A 17,552-nucleotide genomic window follows, 5' to 3' on the forward strand; every position below is an offset into this window, starting at 1 on the left:
GAAGGATGTCCTCAGTCTCCACATCGGGGCGCTGGCCAGGCCTACTGGGAAGAGCGTTCAACCTACTGACCCATCCACCACTTCCAGTAGCACCCGAGGTTTGCTCGGAGACCTTCCAGCATGAATTAATGCTGATCTTGCCTAGCATCAGGACATCACACATTACTGGGCAATACACTGAAGCTGCTGTCTTTCTCCTGCTCTAACCGTCTACAAATACCAACGATTTGACTAAATGACACATCCGACAGAGACACAGAACGAACTGCACAAAACGCCAACAACAGTGGCTTGTACCTATCTCACAGGGCGACCCAATCTCTACACTGTGAGGATTACGTAAAGTTTCCAAGCTGTTTTTTTTTATTTCCTTCACCGTGAACATGTATGTTTTTTATTGCTTAATGCATCCATGTTGCCATGTGCTATGTGTCATGTGTCATGGCTTGAGTTACTGTATGTCTTTTACCTGCCTGCAAAGAAAGTATCCTTTTCCTTGGCTGCACTGGGAAGTGCATATTGTGTTAATGGAAAGGATTTGTTAGCAGCACATATGTATACAGTCATGAGTACCTGCTACAGCAATCATACTTTAAAACTTGACATAGCCATGTCCCATAATAGTTTGAGCTATTAAACCAGGGAATCCCTCTAAACTAGAAATGTGGAAAATTAAGTACAAAAATGCCCATCCACCCTCTATGAAACAGGCGGCAGCCTTATGAAACTACACATACGTCATCTATCACAGAACAGGGAGCTTCACAGCCATTTTCTCAGGCTGCAAATCTTCCAGGACAACCCAATAAAATGTCCTTTGCAATGCCTAAGTGCATACAGCTGTCCCATACAGCTGACATTTCTGTTAATTCCCCAGAAAGAAGCCAATCTATTATTTAAAAAAATAAATCCTGCACCTCAGCCCCTGAAAACAGAGCTAAAAGGACACCACCCAGGGTGACTGATGTCTGAATCTCCTGTCTTAAAGCACCAGTGCTCTAAAAAATAGCAAAGCCTGCTCATTAATCTGAATTTCACATCCTTCTACCTCACTTTCCCTGTTGTTATATTGGAGAGTTACAAAAGACAGGACACAGGATACTTCCATTAGCATGCAAGCCAATTACCCTTCCCAAGAACACAGCTGAGCCTCTTTAAACTCAGACTTTAATGAAGACTCACGGACCAGAGGCCAGGAGAGAGAGTGGTACCACATCCCCAGGGGACCGAGAGGAGTAGTAAAACCCATCTCACATGGGCCTCGGCCTGAATCAGTGAAAAATGCACACCCTAAACCTCCATACTAGATCTTTAATGCACTTAATAGAGCTGATTTCATATCTCCAGTTAACAAATCCCACTTGCATCATCTTAAAACCGCCCCTGAAAAAACAATGTACACAATGAACTGAAATGGCCTGATGATTTTGTCAAGAACTGAGTTGTAAAATGATTGATCCAGATGAACAGCAAAATGCACACTGTATCAAGAAAATGTTCTGCCACAAACTGGATGTAGACACCTTAAGCATTCACTTTATGCTGAAGGGTAACTTAATGAAAATAGAAGTTAATCTGTGAATATCCTCAAACATCCCCTAAATTCAACAAAGGGATCCTATTTAGGTCATTAAACTTGCTTGCAGATTAGTAAAAAGTTTGAAAAACAAAATATTTCAATAATTATAACTTACTCTTCAATTTGTAACCACAGAATACTCTAACATTTTATCAAACCAATCAGGTCTTCAACAACCAGTTAACAACCTCAGACATCAACAGTCTAATGACTAAGACTGTTTAAAAGAAAGAACAATTATCTCACTTTTCTATCTCTGTGAATTTTCTAGATCATACAATCCTCTTTATCTTGAGCTTGCAGAAAAATTGTATGAACTGTTGAAGCTGACCCTCATCAAACCGCTTAATCATTTTCAATTTTCTGGGCCATGGTTATTGCTTTTTGTGAATTCTTTGTTTTCTCAGCACCACCTGAGATATTCTCTCCCATTTCGGACCCACAGTAGAGACCGATTTCACAGGCAATGCACAATAAAATAAACTATGAAGAGAACAGGTGCACTCCACAACACAGCGAGACCCATGTAAACAGGTCAAAAACAGTGGGACAAAGGCCTACAAAGTTGGATTCACCTCCCTAGAATCCCAGCCTCTGCACAAATTCCTCACATATGGTAACTTTGCTGCCTATGAAGAAGTATCATTCTCTGTAGCGAAAAATGCTGTTTATAGGGTGATTAAATTAGGTATACATTTACTGGCTTTGCTGTAGCAAAAATTCATAATTCAATCAGAGGTACAGTACTCCCCTGGAAAATCATCCATCTCCATTACGTGCCTGTATTAGAGGGCCTCAGTTGCAGGAGTCCACTGTGCTGAACATGGAGTTTACAGTATACAAGTAAGACCCTGCACATGCCTCACTGAACTGAAGACTTCCCAGAGAACTCCATGATTCCCTGAACACAAAGTTCAACAAACAGCTGCATTTCAGAAGAGTTTGAAACATGTTACTATGGTTTTTTTAAAAGGATTGAAAAGTTCCTTAATTGTGTGGTCCTTGAATACTTGAAAAATTCCTATTTCACTTGCAATAAACCAGATGGACCTCACTGAAATACAACAATGAAACATTACACCCTCTACTAAATATCACTGTGTAAGAAATTATAATATTCTTCACTTTTTAATCTTCTTTCCCCTTGTTCGCAATAGAGGTGAAGATACAGTACACCTTTCAGCAACAAGACAATAAACCCCCCGATGCATGATATGTGACCAGAACTACTGGTCCACAGAGAGTTGAGAAAACCCACACGCTCCCCATGAAGCAAAGAACCATTTATGCATGGTTCCCTGGTTAGTAGCATGATTAGCCACCTCTGGAAGCAATTTGTGTGAGGCATGCTTTACAGTAGACGGCAGATACTCTCTGTTGGGAATCTGTCTCCTTTCTCTTGTAGAGCCTGAACAAGCATGAGCTCCAGCTGCCACACCTCATCCCAGTTCACCCAACAAATGTTCCACAGGACTCAAATCAGGTGAATAAAGCATGAATAGCATAGCTGTCACATTCTGAACTCGCAGATAGAGATGACATCTCTCTCTCTCTCATTATCACAAGAATGGCACTATGTAGAATGCTGCCACATCAGGATGTGCTCACAGGTATGGAAGGAGGTGAGGTAATTGCAGGGCCACGCAACCTAACTGCCATGCATCACTATAAACGAAGTACGTAGCAACGGCACATTCCCACCCACTGAATCTCCTTGCTGTTTGCTCTGTTGTACACTGCATTACTCTGCTCTACACGCACATCTGTCAGAGAGGTCTACACAAACCATGAGTCTACCTTAAGTTTAGCATCAACATACTGATGGCACAGACATCTGTATCTGCAGGCAGAGCGGTGGCTCTGTGGCTCAGGATCTGCGCCTGTGGCTGGAAGGTTGCTGGTTCAAATCCCACGGCTGGCAGAGGAATCCTACTCCGTTGGGCCCCTGAGCAAGGCCCTTAACCCCAACTGCTCCAGGGGCGCTGTACAATGGCTGACCCTGCGCTCTGACCTGTATGTGTGTCTGTGTCTCATGGAGAGCAATCTGGGGTCTGTGAAAAGACAAATTCCTAATGCAAGGAACTGTATTTGGCCAATGAAGTGATCTTATTTTACCTCACTGAGGTTAGTTAGTTGTTCCTGTGCTACCTTCAAACATCTCTGAGCCACGTGTGGAGATCCAAGGCTGTAGTATCTTCAGTAACAAAAACCAGGAGTGTTCCCATGCAACCATCTCAGCTATATGGCTAATAAAGTTATCTTATCTTATCTCTTCCTTGACTCCATCTGGTTGCTCTTGTCCAGACTGATCCCAGAGCAGCATCTTTTTTACATAACATGATGGCCAAAAACATACAAAACATTCGAAATAAAGTCTTACTAGTATATTATACAATTTTCACGCAACATCCCTTGATTTGAATTCTACACTTTTGACTACACATTTTAACATTTTGTCTCTATCTCTTCCCCACATCACCTGAAAGATGTACATTAAACACTTCTCATCATAAGCACCCAAATGTTTTTCATAAGGGGCTTCTTCTAGCTGAGCGATTCGCATTTTACGTTTTAACTACTTTCTGCAAAACCCTGCCTGTATTAAAGGGCATTCGCCAGGTGTTTGCCAACTCTTGAATTTTATCTAAACATTTTTTAATTTCATTTAAAAAGTATTGAATCCTCCTAATTTGGCATCACTTGACAAGGTTACTACAGTACCTATACCCAAATCTTAATGATTCATATCAATTATGAACAGCAGCGGTCCTAGTATAGATCCCTGTGGTACACCGCTAATTATGGCACCCTAATTTGCATATTAGTAAAGGTTTACTCCATGCTGAAAAGAGAAGAAAAGAAACATTTCGGCTGTAGAGCCTTCTTCGGGTCTGAGAAAGAGAGGAAAGTCATGCTGAGGCAGCTACCTACTTGAAATAATTTGCGTATATACCTCTTATAAGTACTCTTTAACATCATAAGCCAGTTCTTAATCTTATTACACACATTCCTCTGAATGTTTTCCACCTGTAATGAGAATCAAGTCTTTTAAAAGACGTCTGAAAAAGTTCTCCATAGTGAATGCTTTGTGTGTGTCCATTACTGACCTTGCTTGTTCAAAGAACCCTAACAGCTAATTTCCGATTTCTTGCCTGCATGATTCTTCACTGAATCATTTGTACAGGATTAAAAAAAAAAAAAAGATACATTTAATAAAAATTGCTAAATGTATTTCCTGTTACACTAGGAGGCAATCCCACAAAGTTTGTTAAAAATAACCGAGTCCTGTTTAATTTATTTGTATCCATATTTCTCTTTTTTCTTACCTGTCCTTTTCATATGCTCTGTCCCTTTAAGAAATCCCTGAAACCCCGAGTGAAAGGTTCTGTCTAGTGCAATCTACAACCCCAGAATGCGTCCTCGTGTAGCAAGTTTAACTTTCCAATCGGAGGTCCCAGACCCAGATTTGTGGATGTGAAGTTTGTCTTCAGAATTGTCTTTTTCCTGTGCAACTTTTGCATTTTCATGATGGATGAGGTTTACCTTCAATGGTTTATTATTCACCGGGCTATCACTGTTTTACCATTGCTTTTACAGGGTTCACCGGGTTAACTCTTTAAACACCTCTTGAGAAGTTACTGATGCAGTCAACTTTATGCAAAAGAGAAACAGTCACATTTATTTTAGTGAAACTAAGAGGCAGGACGAGAGCATTAACCCATCTGCGCACGCGAATTCAAAGGAACGTTATGTAGTTTTATCAACGTTAACATTAATAACTGAGTAGGCAAATAAGGTCAGGAGGATGTTAAAATACATGTAAGGCAATAAATGTTTCATTAAGTTCCCATTACGATGACAGACGTTCATCTAAAAATACATGCATTTGAACTGGCAGATAAATATGAAAAGAAGGACTATTAAAAATGTCAAATAACTGCCACCACTCAATTTTGAAACCTTTTAACCCACTGATAGAAAATCCTGAGAAAATGCAGAGCCGTGAGAGACACAGGCCAGAAAATGTCTTGTCAGAAAGCTTTTAAAGCATTAATTGTTACGAACGAAAATTCAATTTAATACCAAATCATGCAATTTTTGTTCAAACTACAAAAACGATGGATGCGCATGCAGGTTTTAAGTCATTAAACAGCCCTGTTCTCTGTTTACTCGACCAAATGTTAAAATGTCACTTGGAAGCCAATGGATGACATTAAAAGAGACATATTCTCATACACATGCTGTCCACAGATATGCCTTCCTGGTGGAAAAGGTAAACTAAACCTTTTCAAGGAATTAAATTCTATTTCCTGAAGTAGTTAGCTAGCAGTATTAACACTGAGCACAACATTGTAGACAAATCTCTCTGATCTACAGCTTACCTACAGTAATTATTCATCAATTTTGTTATTATGCAGCCTTGCTCCGTAACTAAAGGGTTTGAACGACATCAGTATTCCTAAAATACAATCAGCTCAATTTGCAGTCTCCTGCTTCTGCTTTACCTGCTAGGAGCACACACAGAGAAGCATGCAGGATGTAACACCGATGTACAGTACGCTATAAAATTATACGAATAGTGGAAACATTCTGCACCTTTAATTAAGCTTTTGAGAATCTAAATTGTAACCAATAAAGCTGTTTTAAAACTTCTCCATTTATGATATCATCAAAAGAAAGAAGACAGACAGCAGCCTTACCGCTCTGTAACCTGATCTCATTAGATCTCGGAGGCTGAGCAAGGCTGGGCCCGGCCAGCACTGGTATGGTCGACCAGTCGGATTGCAACATTTTAACCTAAACCTTAACTGACAGGATGCAGCGTGCATCTCTAACTACTTATTAAATTCTAAATATAAGAACTCAGCCTTCTTATATCAGGATTTATTGAGAGCATCCTGTAATACGCCACAAATATAATTAAAAACAGAGCTGTGCTAGCTTATATTTGGTTAGAAATAATTGTGTTCTTTAGCTAATAAGATCTAAAATTACAATGTTTTAATCTTGATTTAATCTAAAGCAGATGATTTGAACCTTTTTAAGAGCTGATTCCAGAATAGTCCATTAAGTCAGGTACCTTCCCCATTCTTGTTGACACCTACGGTAAGCTTGTCTGTGACGGTGACTTGCCAGACTTGCTGTGTGCTACAGTCTGTATTATAAGCTTTGCACTATGGGAAGCACCAGAAATTCCAGCTTCCCCATTCTTAGAACATTTTACATTTTCATCTGTTCAAGGCAAACGATTAAGAAACCAAAAAATAAACTGACCGTGCAATTCCCCTCTTCGTTAATGATCTCAGCCTTTTCATTTTTTTTCTCCCTATCCCTTCGACTACTTACTCTCATCTGTGTTGCCACAGCGTTCAAGGACTGTGGAAATACCCGCCATGTGACATCAGCATTTAGGTCAAAATGAAACGTATTATAACGGAAAATAAACACAGCAGCACTTAAAAATAGGTGAGACCTGAAATACTAAGTAAATGAGTAGAACATTTCTTACAGATCTGAAATACCTATTTATTTATAGGCAGGTCTACAGAATAGTCAATTTAGCAGGACTTGATATGGAAATTATTTTTTTTTTAGACGAACCGAAGTAAAAGGAAAAAAAATGGGATATTAATATTACATGTTAATAGTACGCTACGGCTTTTTCTATAAAGATAAAAGTCCATCCGGATATTGGATTTTTTTCTTTCCTGTATACCTGGAAAAAAAAAATCAGATAAGGTCTTTGATCTAATTCCACAGCAACACAGACTGGCCCCGTTAATTTTTAATGCCGTTTTTGTCTCCCTTGTGAACACATTTGTCAGGGGCATTCTGTCAGCCTGCTTAGGTGCTGTAAAAGTACATTTGATGAATACACTCAGACCTTTCTCTCTGTGATAAATATAACAGGCATAGCTTCATTTCTCGGGAGGAGGACCACTAGCAACACCGTATGTAGTTATGATGGCCACTTACTTCAGATGAGTTGAAATGTTTTATAATTGACAGTACATGGGAGAACAGCCACCGTGCCCAGTGGCACAGTCTACGGTCATTAGTGAGCAGACGTGCGAGTTCACGTTGTTTCTGCCGAGCCTCAGGGTGGGCCCGAGAAGAAAGGAGGAAAACCATAAGTCAAAATGGCAAGCTGTCAGGAGGACAAATATTAGCCAGACCCTCAGGATCAAGAGACCCTTGCTGCTTAGATAAGAGAGACATCCACAACAAGAAACACTTTAAAATATTTCATCTCCTTTATCGAATGCAGCATTGCTTCCGGCGTAAAGATAACTTCTGGGTTCAAGCGTGTCGATTTTTTTTTTTGCACAAAACATTAACCAAAAAATTTAAATGTTTTGTGAATGACTTCGCAGAAAGAAGACCTCTATTCGCTCTGGTTTGCGTTGTAGGAGGTACTTCACCTTCTTAACCTGAAGCCAGGCTCATCATTGCAGTAAAATCAGAATGCACTGTATATATTCTGTACTTAGCAGTTGAAGGTTAACACTTTTCTAGTCTCCCCTTCATTAAAAAAAAAAACACATCTCGGGTAATTGATCGCTAGTTTCCAAGCAATCCACTCCAGCGTTAGAAAAATTAAGAGGATGAAATAGTTATCGATGCAATACAATTAATAAAAATTCTTCCAAAGCAACCAGTAGGGATTTTGAATGTGCATGTTAAAAAGTCACAAAAAAGTCCGTATAAAATCGCAACACCAAGGTTAGTTACGTGAAACGCTGAGTAACACACAGAAAAACCATTTCCATCAAAGCAAACGAGTATACTGTATTGCCGAGGCTGGAAAATTAATCAAAGCGCGACTTACAATATCGCCCGTCTCTCCGCCGATTTTCCCCTCATTTGATGAAAACCATCTGGTTTCCCGGAGACTTACCAATAACCGGCTATTTCGTCCAGACTGCTCCCTTGTTTTTTCACCGTACACTGGTAGCATGGAGTATTAGTGGCCGTGGGGGGGTCACGGGCTGTCACGACTGAGCGTTTTTCACACACGTACAGAGAATATAGGTGTGTATTTCTGTTTGATGCAAAAAATGCCAAGTCAGACGGGGGGGCGGTGGAGTGTGCTGTGACTGCAGAGGTTCACATCTCCCGGTTACTACATCCAAACCACACCCACCGCATTGCAGAACTAACACACAGAGCACCGCTGGGGTGTCGTGTCAGGTCTGAAGTGACCGAAAGCAGGAGAGTCGCACTGGACATCCGAGGCGGCGACTCGCGTACTTCAGCCACTAAAATACTGAAGCGAGCAAACGAGCTATAAACCCTTGCCGTTATTAGCTAAAACATCGTCTTCATTTTTTTTTCCTAACGGATACAAGAAAAACTTTTTCAAGTGCTCCGCATTGAAATAAACTCAGTGACCGGAGTCTCTTTTTTCCGCAAAATGAATTCCCTGCAGCTACTTCACAGCTTCTAAATGTATCAAAGTATCAACCACAGATTTTTCTTCCTGCGGCGACAACCTCGAGTGCACGGATGTATTTAAATAGCCACCGTAGACGTTAACGCAGGCACACACAAAAAAAAACGCACACGCAAACACACACACACACAATCTGGCACATCTAAAAGGAATCGCACTGATTTGCCCGAAGAGATTTATTTTGTGGGGAGAAAAAAAAACAGGACGCGCATACTGTATACAGTATCAGGGCGATGCATGCCCAGGAAATGTACAGTGTGCCCCCTTCCCTACCTCATTCCTGCAAACACAGCTACAAAAATTCTCGTTTTCGCTTTGACACTTTCGATGCAACACAACGTGAGCCCGCAGATCCCCCTTTTTTTTTTGCATACGATAAGTTGCTAGCTTTTTACCGGGTATCCCGTGTCCCCCCGCTCGGCTGATGAGGCTGCAGCTCAGTCCGCTCTCTGCTCGCCAGCTGTGTCACCGCCAGCGCCAGCGGGCTGAGCAGGAGATACGGGACAGCGCGGCATTCTGGGATACACGAGGACAGCCAGCGCACCCTCCGCTTATTCTAGCAGAAGATGCGGGAGCGAATGAGAGCCCACCTCCGGGATGAGTCACGGCCGGTACGGGCGACCCACACGCGTGTTGCAGGACCTAGCGGGGCGAGGGATGGCCACCGAAGTCACCCCAAAACGAACACGGCGCCGAAGCAGAGCAAACCCCGTTCGACTGAAAATACACGTAGACGGTCTCGAGTGGAACTTGGGATGCCCACTTCTCCCGAGCAGAATTATCTTGCTGGGCCAAATAAGCAGTTTAACTCGGGTTTTTTTTTTTGGTGAAATTTCCGAGAACTGAACGTCTGAAATTGGACATGATCTTCTTTCAAAAATAAAGATGTTCTTGAACAGATTTTCGGAGTCCTTTTTTTGTAATTCAGGGCAGCAAAGGTATATATTTTGGAACACGCTGAACGTTTGAATTTAAATTCGCTTAATAAGCTTTAACAGCTTTTGAAAAAAGTGTCCCTGGGTCAGTTTCCTGCACTGTGTTCCTGGCCACGATGGGTTAAAAGGACATATGTTATTTTAACAGCACCCGCCAGCTGCAGTGTTCATTCATGTATAATTAAACTCTTGTAACTAATTGCACACATTTAGTCTTCACAAATTCTAAATGAACCCTGGCAAAGGCAAAGAGCTGCTTAACTGACAAAAATTCCTTTCTGGGTTCTGAGTCTTGACGAACCATACCATGTATTCAGTATCGCAGCATACAGTACATTCTACTTGCATTTTTTCCATTATCCTGCATGCATTACATTGTATTCAATTTATAAATAATTAGGCATCATTAAGAATTCATTAAATATAATGTGAGATTTTTTTGTGTGTATAACAGGGTTCATAGAGTACAGGGGGCCTGTTACAGTGAAATTATGTGAACACCATGACTGCGACATCACTATGACAGCCTCATCTTACACAGCAGGACCTGTCAAACTCCCTCTCGCCAAAACCCGCAGCAAGCTTAGAAACTGATAGGCTCTTGCCTATCCACAGGTCCAAGGCATGGCATTAATGTAGTGTGTGGGGTTGAATCCCAAATCCTAGCTGCTGTCTCACGTACTTTCAAGTGCCTGACCTACACAGCCAAGATAAATGCTACATCCAGTACCAAAAGGCCTACACCCCTACAGTGGAGATCATTCAAATACTCGAGAAAGCTAGGGAATGACATGAAAGTGACACCCTCGTCTTCCACTGCAGCACCTGCTACAGTCACACAGTGTGGACAGGCCATCATGAGGACAAGATGACCAAATCCCAGTCCGAAAGCCAGCAGTCCATTCCAGGTAGAACACGTCTTTATGGCCCCGTCTTGAGAAGCACATGTACTGTGATATTTTATGCATCGAGTGCTCAAGCACACCACACAACCACACCTGCTGAGGTACCATCTTCCAGAACCATGACCATGGCGATAGGGGTTAGAAGGCACCTGAGAACTTTTATTTACTGGTGAGACATTACAGGTGCTACACAAGCTGCCAGCTGTGGTCCAGATCACACACGCCACACGACGACAGATTGCTATGCTTTTTCAGACCTGGTGTTCGCTACTGTGACCCTCAACAAGAGGGTAACTTCAAGGTTAAGTCTGAGCATGTGTTGGAGGCAAAATAAAATGCACTTCAATATATACTGTACAGTAAGTCATTCACAGCCATCCTGCCTTCCCAGCAAAGCTTTTACAGTGATATTGGGTGGATGGTGTTCATCAAGAAAGCCTGCATTATGGACTTCAGTGTTGCACTCAGTGCTGGTATCCTTCTTACTCTTGTGCGGTCACTTAAAACCAGTAATTACTCCCTATGCAAGTACAAATCATGTTCTGTAGCACTCTGTAAACTACAGTGCAAAACAGAAATATCCTTAAATGACTTTTTAAGGAAGAAAAAAAGTTGCTCTTGAAGGTTTCTATGTTAAAGCACTATAAGAAAGACTTGTGTATCTCCTAAACTAAACATTTTTTTAAACCAAGGGGAAGTATGGGTAATTTAATAGCAAGAAAAATGCACACATTATCTCTATGGATAACACCATATACTTCTGGATTCAAACCACATTCTTAGGCGGACCTCTGAGGTCCTGACCCACACAGCCCAGACAAGTGCCATTGTATTACAATAAAATACTGCTCCTCTCCTTCAGGGGGCTGGAACATTCTGGAGGAAGCAGAAGACTGAAATCACCACGATAATTTTATTTTACACCAGAAACTCTGCAACACACTGCTATTCTGAAATCAGTCCAGAGGAGTGATGCCCCATACAGTACATGTACATTTCTGATCACAAAAGAATGTCTTCCTCGGGCTATAAGAACTGAACCTTTTTAGTCTTGAACAAAGATCACAAGGGGTCCAATTCAAGTACTGAAAATGATTAAAGTAATTGAAGTCGATGACAAAGTCAACCAGCTGGACATCTTCAGAATCAACACTGAATCATGAACCGGGGGCGAAAAGTGACAACTGAAGGGAAGTGCGTTTACAACAGAACAGGGGCACTTTTCCTTACACAGGGGTGTAAGCTATAAAGATCCATGCTCAGTTTAAGATGCACGTTAAGCAATCTGAAAAACTGCTATAGGTTTACCAAACTTGCTTGTTTTGCCCCCCCATCATACTCTTTAGATCAGTTCACACCCATTCCATACCAGAAAAGTGCCTATCCCTTGGTAAGGAAAAATAAAACAAGCTGCCCAGCAGAAACACCATGGTGTCTGGAGGAGGGGAACTTCTCAGAGGTGGCATAAGGCAGGACTGCTCCAGGACAGAGCACCAGCCCACAGCAGGGCAAACTTGCGTGTGCACAGGGAAAGTGTAGAGACAACACTTACAGTAAGGCAGCATGTTTTAGGAAAGAGCAAAGAAACCAGAGCACCTAAAAAAAAATAAAAATCACACAGGCACGTGGAAAACGCAGTACAGATAGTGCCCTGGTCTGGAATCAAATCTAGGACAAATAACTCACTCTGGAAATAAAGTGACTTTGAAAATGACTAATACACAGCTTTCAGGGGTAGTCAGATCATTTCAATAGCTGCCCACATTGGAATCATCTAGGGAAAATGATCATTAAAATTCTTATTGAGTGTTTATTTAAGTCATGCAGAAAAAGTGTAATGAAGCTTCATGTTTTTAAACGATTCAAAACCAGCACCAACGAAACAAGCCGTTACTGCCACAATGTAGCAAATGTCACTGGGATCCTGAAGTGAAGAAATGAAATGGAGGACGTTAATTGATTTTCTTTTTTAATTTCTCAAAAAAACAGAAAAACATTAAAATATTTGGTTTGGAGCTCAAAGAGCTGACCTGCTCTTTCAGATGTTAAAGCTATGAGTCAGCTGCTGCGGTCCCTAAAAAGACCCACAAAAAAATCACCACATTACAAATCGAGGTCTTAGCAAAATCCATCTGGTTTGGAAGGTCCCAACATTCTTAATGCTTGGAGCATACTTCAGTATAAGAGATTCATTTGCTCTAAGTTGGTGCAATTCAGAAAAGTAGGTTTGTTCCTCTCATAGGCAATTACAGTAAGATGGTGACAACGTGACAATTTCGGCACTAGTATCATTTATGCCATATTAAAAACATTCTCTACAAATTAGGGGAAAGGCTGGAAAACATTTGTTTAAAAGTTGTCAAAATAAGGGTTAAAAAATGTGTTAACATAAAATGTTCAATTGTTTTTCGAACAGCTATAATCACCCTGCAACTCACAGCTGGCAGCCCACAGGAGCTCAGCAGGTGTGAGCCTGGTCAGTACCTGGAGGGGAGACCTCCTGGGAGAAACTAAGGCTGCTGCTTGAAGAGGTGTTACTGTAAAAAGGTACCGTCCTTCGGATGAGATGTAAAACCGAGGTCCTGACTCTCCGTGGTCATTGAAAACCAGGACATTTCTCAAAAAGATTAGGGGTGTTACCCCCCTGTCCAGCCCAAATTGCCCCCCAGCCTATACCAATCATGCCCTCCTAATAATCCCCTTTGATCAATAAACTTCATCACTCTGTTCTCCTCCCCACCGAGAGCTGGTGTGTGATGAGTGTACTGGTGCACTTTGACTGCCGTCACATCTTCCAGGTGGTGGAGGAGAGTCCTCATTATCTGTAAAGCGATTTTGAGGGGATTATCCAGAAAAGTGTAAAAAATCAAATTGTAAGGATCATTTTGACTATTATTATACAACTGTACATATCAGAAAACATATTTTCGTACCAGTTTTCTAATTTTACCAGCTTGTGTACATTTGTAGGATTTGCATCCATTTACACCCTTTCTTATAAGAAAAAGAACACATCTGAGTGAATTTCGCAATGTTTAGCACGGAAAGCAAGGCAGACAAAAAATAATCAATGGAAGAAAAGGAAAATCAAAAGTTAATTCAGAATTAGTATACAACTGCAACCTTAAGTGTTCTCAAAAGTACTTTAAAAACTAACAACTATGTATAGCTGTCAAATGCTATATTGAAAAATGAGCATATGAGTAACATTTTCCCCACTGTCAGCATTAGTATCACCATGTACTGGAGATGTTTCAACTTTAGGAAGGCACTGCACATCCTTTGGATGAAAAAGGGTGATATCAGTCTGCTCTCATTATCTATGTGAATATGACACACAGAGGTCCATTTGTCTGCATAAGAAATTTGTTTGCTTCAGTTGACAGAATTTATAAGCACCCCATATGTTTTTTTTTTAATTTTCTTTGGAGCAGACTTAATGATCCAGAGGTCGTCTACCACGCTTTTCAAGTGTCACCAGACAGTCCTCTTTAGAGACATTAAGACTGTCTGAGCAGCACAAAGGCTGTCATCAAGCACTTGTGCGATCAGAAAGGATCAATGAGAACAAACTGCCATGACCGACGAAACAACAGAAATGAAACCTTCACAGTATTTTACAAAAGTTTTACAACACCACAAAGTATACACAATACAGCATATAATACAATGTTCTACTGAAACACACGTTAACACACATGGATTGTATATTTAAAGCTTTATCAGACTAATAAATGACTGAAATCTGATACTTATTTTATCTATACTTGTAATTCTAATGTATTTAAATAGTATACAATATTTGTTTCAAAATAAATACAGATAAAATAGTCAACTATACAGTATAGGTATCACTTGCTATTAAGAATACTGTACCTTAATTAGACGGATGCTGTTTTAACATAAAATTAAGACGGCGTCTGGAGTACCATTACGCTTTGATATTGTAATGACTGTAAGGCCTTTGTGCACATCTAAAAGCTGACTTTTGTATGGAAAATTCTCCTCGTGTTAACAACGATCTGCTGTAAAGTAAACAAAGATCTACAGTACATCACATAAACAAACGAAGATTATAACGTTTGCATTTACAATTTTTAATTGAGGCTTTTTTAAAAATGAGTGCTCAACTAAATTAGACTAAAGTTAAATCCAAATCCATTTATTAATCTGAACTCTTTTCAGTGAATCTCATATGTCTTAATATACGTGTAGGTCGTTTGCTGAAATAAAGTGATATTGCAGTGTTTCTGACCCATCCAGCCTGGTGGCTTGTCTTTAATAAATTCCTGACTTAGTACCTGGATGTAAATAAAATAAAAAAGAAATAATAAACTTCCTCAGGAATCTTTTCATCTTTACATCTCATAACGCATTCCCATATTGGGAAACGTGAATGTTACAGATTTAATTTATCAATGAAATTGTTGAGGTCTTATGTTTTCTTCGTTCTATCAATTAAAAAAAAACAACAACTCAAAAGGATTTCAGCTCACCGTTAACTCCTGTAAAATCTTTCAAACTACTACTAATTGTCATGACAGCTCCATTGACATAATGTCAAATCCAATTATTCTTCCAGGAAAATACAAACAAAGAGACAACCAACAAAATGAGTTTACACTTAAAACTGACTTTGCGAGCTGAAGCAATCTTTTGACGGAGTGCTGCAGGAAAACACCATAGTAACGAACTACATTGAAGGGTTCATTTACAACATGATCACAGCTGCAATACATGGACAAGATAAGTAGAAAACAAGAAACATCCATATGAGAACAACAGTCGCAATGTAACGGAAAAACTCATTCTGCCTGTTCCATCTCTTGGCAATGCATACATGTTGATGGAAAAAAGTTTAATGTGACTGTCATGGAATGCTCAAAGTGACAAAGTTAGGGAAATATGCTCTCTGAATCTGCCACCTTAAGGCAGGAGAACCAAGAGGCAGCACTAAATGTATTTAAGGTTGTGTCTAGTTTTCTTTCTGATTGTGAAACATCACGTTTCTTTTTCACAGTTGCACACGCGTGGTAGTACAGTATGTGCAAGAATCAGGGGAAGGAAGTTACAGTGCAGTAGAATTCGACTAACCTCCAATTAGGACTTGACCCTGGAAATGAATGGAAACTTATTTGGAGAAGCTTTAGCCCATGTAAAAGAATATTTTTAGAGTGATCAATGCTTGGTGCTTGGAATAGTTTGCCATAAGTCATACATGAAAAAAAAAAAATGAAGCCATCTGGGCAATCTAACTCATTTAGTTTTTGGTTCCTAGTCATTGATCTAATAGATCAATTGCTTTATCAATCTAATACCTCTTTCTTGAAAGAAGTCAAGTTATTGGCTTCAACAATATGGCGAGGTAGCTTATCACAGACTCTGACACTTTGTGCAAAGGAGTGGCTCCTGTTCACTGTGAAACACTGCTACACTGCGATCCCTCTTACATTCCTTCTAGACTATTCTAGTTTTCTTATTAAGAGATGCTGAATACATTGAAATGCTATCACATTTAGATCAGTTACTGGCCAATAAGTGAAACGAGCAAAAACAAACTGGAAGAAACCAACCGAATTGCACAACAGGTAAATTCCACCACTCATCTAATTAGGGGCCTGAGTATTGTACAAATACTGTTAATGAAACTAGGTCACATTCCCTTCCTTATTAATTATTGAAGGCCTTTTAATATCCTGATATGTTAACAGACCTCTTGCCTTTTAAAGAGAGCAGTACAGCCATTTAAATACTCCATGTTCAAAATAGAGCACTGAGCATTAAATCAGCAGGAGTTTCATGGCTGTGGCATTCCGTAAGAAAACATTTTTCTAACATATGCAGGGCTTGGCAGTGCAATTCTGAAAAAAATTTAGAACACCAGATTCCTAAAATATCCATCACAGGAGACATATCCCACAGACACACAATGAGCTCTGCTTATATTGATTTAAGTTTTTTTGTATACTCCAAAACTCAGTGTGCAACTCATTCAGCAAAAAATCAGACAGAACAGTTGTACAGTATTTAACACATCCCTGCAACCGATAAGTCAGAGCTCCTGATTCAGAGCCTTCTCTAAGGACTTCTCTCTAAAGATCATTTAATCACTTGCATTGTTTTTTTTAACTTAAAGTAAAAGCATACACAGTGCAGACAAAAAAGCTTGTGAGCTCCAAAGATAAATATGAAAATGTCATAGCCTTACATAGATAGCCTTTTAGAATTAAAACCAGACATTATGTCAATATCCAATAGGAATTAAAGTAACCAATTCCTTGTTTCTTGAAACGCATTCATGTATGGATTAGACAAACAATGTGTAATTAAGGTGCAGGGGATGTAAAAAAGCAAGTGAATCTCTCATTTCATTTTCCAAGTCAAAGAAATATCAGAAACAGGTGTTTAACTGGGGGGCAGAGCAGTGGCTCTGGGGCTGAGGATCTGCGCCTGTGGCTGGAAGGTTGCCGGTTCAAATCCCGCAGCCGGCAGAGGAATCCTACTCCGTTGGGCCCCTGAGCAAGGCCCTTAACCCCAACTGCTCCAGGGGTGCTGTATAAATGGCTGACCCTGCACTCTGACCCCCAGCTTCTCTCCCCATCTGTGTGTCTCATGGAGAGCAAGCTGGGGTTTGCGAAAAGATCATTCCTAATGCAAGAAATTGTAATAGGTTAATAAAG

General features: G+C 40.3%; 1 protein-coding gene across 25 annotated transcripts in view; it reads right to left on the bottom strand.

Annotated features, from left to right (window-relative positions):
- Positions 1 to 17,552, bottom strand: part of epb41l3a (erythrocyte membrane protein band 4.1-like 3a) — a 107,893-nt gene that overhangs the window by 65,433 nt on the left and 24,908 nt on the right. For 4 of the 25 annotated variants that reach the window (XM_015353564.2, XM_069191597.1, XM_015353562.2 and 1 more), the window contains exon 1: positions 9,428 to 9,537. The exons of 1 other annotated variant lie outside the window; for it this stretch is intronic. The gene's annotated coding sequence lies outside the window, so the exon portion shown is untranslated. Of the gene's footprint in view, positions 1 to 8,477; positions 8,667 to 9,427; positions 9,554 to 17,552 lie in introns of those variants that run through there. 20 more of the 25 variants (XM_015353546.2, XM_015353548.2, XM_015353544.2 and 17 more) reach the window with 9 other exon arrangements.

This window comes from Lepisosteus oculatus, chromosome 6, assembly GCF_040954835.1.
Source record: "Lepisosteus oculatus isolate fLepOcu1 chromosome 6, fLepOcu1.hap2, whole genome shotgun sequence".
In the NCBI taxonomy this organism is placed as follows: Eukaryota; Metazoa; Chordata; class Actinopteri; order Semionotiformes; family Lepisosteidae; genus Lepisosteus; species Lepisosteus oculatus.